Here is a 4,282-nt window from a genome sequence, read left to right on the forward strand (position 1 = left end):
TGCCACACACCGAGAAGAATGCGGGATGCTCTTCCCTCACACACAAACCAGCACATGCCACTTTCCCTTCCCCCTCTCTCTCTCTCATGGGTGGGTGGGTTCTCTTGGGCCGGCCCGCCGGGCCCGTGGGCCGGCATTCATTAAAGCTGGCCATATGGGCCGTGTCATGCGGGCCGGCCCGTGGTCAGGGAAATTTGGCCCAACACGCGGTTAAAAGGGCTGGGTCGGCCTTTGGCCCACCATGGGACAAAGGCCAATCTCGAAAGCCGGTCCTTAAGGCCGGACACAACACGTCTTTTCTAATTGTGGGCCAGCACGACACGGCCTGACGCGGTATGCGGCCCATCTGGCTTGTAACTAAGATTTTCTTTTCCATTTTTATATTTTGTATTAAAAAAATCTTTTTTCCCTGTTTTTTCTTCTTAATTTTTTAGATTTTTTCGAACCTAAAAGACAAAAGGCCTAAAGGCCTAAAGGCCCACCAGGCCAAAAAGCAATGCAGGTCGGCATGCAGCAAGGTCGTGCCGGGCCAATCCCCATGGCCAGGTCTTTGGGCTGGCACGACACGACCCTCTACAAATGGGTCGACACAGGTTGTGTCGTGCTAGGCCTTTTTACAAACGAGTAGTGTTGGGTCGGCCAGGGCATGTGGCCAGATTTGGTCGGCGTCCTGGACCTTTGATGGGCTTTCCCTAGCCCTTTGCCCCCCAAAGCCCAAAATATTATTTAACAAAATCACCGCATTCACTTCGTCATCATCAGACATCACACAACGGGCTAGAATATGTCACTATACAAAAGAATGAAAAATTGGAGGAAGAGTATCAAGTTGAAGGAAGAGAGATAGTGCTAAGAGACTTGCCCTTGTGGTGACTGGCTCTTGTTACTCTCCCTCTCCTGAGGTCTCCTCCACCCCATTCGCTGTCGGCCTCTCTCTCTCTCTCTCTCTCTCTCTCTCTCTCTCTCTCTCTCTCTCTCTCCTTTGGTTGTCTAGGATGGAGAGAGTGGTCTGGTTCTTGTGTGTGTTATGTAGGCCGTCTTTCTTAATGAATAAACTAGATCTGTTGTGTGCTCTCATCCTTACGGTGGTCTTGACTGTGGCCATGGAGGTTGGATTGGCGACCGACCAGTGTGGGGCACCTGGCTGGATCCGAGGCGCTGGTTTATTATAATAAATCTGCTCGTCAATGCCTGGATGAATTTGATAACTACAATGTTAAACAAGAACATTTTAATATGTATGTTAGCAAACAACTAAAACATAATGCTCTCATGATTGATCGTTTGAGTGATTTGATATTGAGAATTGCTAGTAATGTTAAGGGCTTAAGTAAGCATTCATCCATGGTACATTCTCAACTAGAACAAATTGCTAAGTCACAGAATAATTTGCTCAATAAAATGAATGATCATGTTGTTATGGTAATGAATAGAGGAGGTAAAATGACCCAGGATCCTCTATATCCTGAAGGTCATCCTAAGAGAATTGGGCAAGATTTTCAGAGAATTAATATTGATGTGCCTAGTTCATCTAAGAAGAAAAAGAAAAAGAAAGATGATAGAACTTTGCATGCTTCTAGTGAACCTATGCTAGAAAAACCTTCTGAGAATAACAATGATGTTTCTATTTCTGATGCTGAGAAACAATCTGGCAATGAACATACACCTAGTGATAATGACGATGTCCATATTAATGCCCAACCAGATAATAATGATAGAAATAGAACATGTTGTTGATCTTGATAACCCGCCTCCTAAGAATAAAGGATATAATATAAATGATTTCATTGCTAGAAAACATGGTAAGGAAAGAGAGCCATGGGTTTAAAAACCTATGTGTTTTCCTATTAAACCTTCAAAAAAATAAGGATGAGGGAGATTTTGAAAGCTTTGTTGAAATGCTTAGGCCAGTCTTTTTGCGTACTCGTTTGGCTGATATATTGAAAATGCCTCCATATGCTAAATACATGAAAGATATTGTCACAAATAAAAGAAAGATACCTGAAACTGGAATTTCCGCCATGTTTGCAAATTGATCTTTTAAGGGTGGACTACCTAAGAAGTTAGGAGATCCAGGAATACCCACTATACCATGCTCCATTAAAAAAAGTTATGTGAAAACTACCTTATGTGAATTAGGAGCCGGTGTTAGTGTTATGCCTTTCTCATTATATTCTAGTGATGGGCTTCCTCAAATGTCTGAGGTGTTCATGAGCAAGCAAATTGAATGCACACCCGCTTAGTCGTCACGTTGAGATTTCATACACTTATAGCCCTTAGCGCATCCGTTACATGGCGATCCCTACTGCTCGCATTGACATCAATTAATGGGCATCTTCATAGCCCGTCGATTAGCCGCGTTGATGTCAGACTATCTTCCTTTTTGACTTCCCCTTATTGATCTCTACCACCATATTCTATTTCACAAATAGTGCTATATCCATGGCTTGCGCTCATGTATTTCGTGAGGGTTGAAAAAGCTGAAGCGCGTTAAAAAGTATGAACCAATTACTCGACTTGACATCGGGGTTGTGCATGATAAATACTTTGTGTTAAGAAGATGGAGCATGACAAGACTATATGATTTTTTAGGGATAACGTTCTTTAGCATTTTTTGTTTTGAAAGGCATGATTATTTGTTAGTATGCTTGAGTATTGATGTCTTTATGTCAAATTATAGACAATTCGGGAAGTGGTCTCCAAGTTGGGAAGGTCTTTTCAAGATCATAAGAGTGGTTCCCAGAAACTCGTATTTGATTGAATCCATTCAAGGAATGTTGCTACCTCGAGCTCTCAACGGCAAGTATTTAAAGAAGTATCGCCCAAGTGTGTGGCAAGAAGCCTAAATAGGCAACAACCAATATATGATTATCGCCTAAGCAAAGACATGACCGATATATAACTATCATCCTAAGCAAATACATGACCGACATATAATTATCGCCTAAACACATATAAATGGCCGATGGAGTTTTGACATCGTCCTTAGATCAAGCTTTGTGCAAGTTATTTTTTTGGCATGCAAGCTTTGCCAAAAAAACGGGGGCAAGTGTTCACACCAGATTATGGTACGGTCAAAAACGTAATTAAAATGACCTCAAATAGAAAAGTTCTCAACATATGATAGTTCCGTATGGTCGAAATGAGAAACTTTGATGTTTGAGTCATCAACGTCCGATCTCATGTAAAGGGCCGAAACTGTGCTCAAAGTAATAAGATTTTTGCGACTCAGAGTACTGTTCGGCTAATTACACCTCCAAGACTGCCTTATATGAGAAAACTTTGTACATGAATTGTTTTCGTCTCGTCAAAATGGTCGATTTTGGTATAAACATCGTGATAATCCGGGATCGTATGCAAAAGTTAAGAGATATCGGAGTGGGCCTACTATGAGGCAAGATATGGCGGTGTCTGATGGGTAGCACCACAGATTTGCTGTTTTGCGCGAGAGATTCGGCGCTCTAGATGGCTTTGAATCGAAAAATGCTCAACATGAAAGTTGTTAGCCTCGTCGAAACGAATAAATATGCTTTTGGGCTAATTTCCATCGAAGGTCATTTACTGCCTCAAAATTGACCCATAAGATGCAGCCAGGTTATGAACCGAACACTTTGGGAAACTTCGGATTTTGAGTTGGACCGAAACTAGGGTTTTAAACGTGAGTTTTAACTTTTCCTTGCATGAGAAGTCCAACCGCCTCTTACATATATGAGGGGTGATGGCCGATTGAAACAATAACACACAATTGCAAACCATATACCATTTTTTCATCTACGTTTTATGTCCCCCTCGTTCTTCGTCGTTCTTTGTGTTGGAGAGCTGCGAATCCTGAGGCTCTAGGGGCGGGTTGACCGATCTAAGGCACCCCATAGCCTCTGCATTCCCCGATGGGGTCCCTCCCGAGAGTGTGGGATTTCGGGTCCTCGAAATTTCTCGCCGGCCGACTTGCGGATTGCGCTTCTGGTGAGACTCCTTCAACGTGAGCTGTGGTGCATCACTCCCGACGCTGAGGGTACACGTGACGTGTTCGTGTGCGAATAAGGGTACACATATTTATCACATAGTACGTTTCCAACACACTTAGTTGCAGCCACACTGAATATTATAGACATGCATTTGTAGTGGGCCGACATTTCCAATTGTGTGCGCAGTGGCACACATACTACGGTCACCTTTCCTCAACAAAACATCACAAAATTGCAGTTGGGTCCTAGTGTCAGACAGCAACTGCCCCTTTGTGAGGAAAACACCACACAGTACCAATTGCGTTAAAGACACGCAA

The sequence above is a fragment of the Triticum dicoccoides genome, chromosome 5B (genome assembly GCF_002162155.2).
Source record: "Triticum dicoccoides isolate Atlit2015 ecotype Zavitan chromosome 5B, WEW_v2.0, whole genome shotgun sequence".
Lineage (NCBI taxonomy): Eukaryota > Viridiplantae > Streptophyta > Magnoliopsida > Poales > Poaceae > Triticum > Triticum dicoccoides.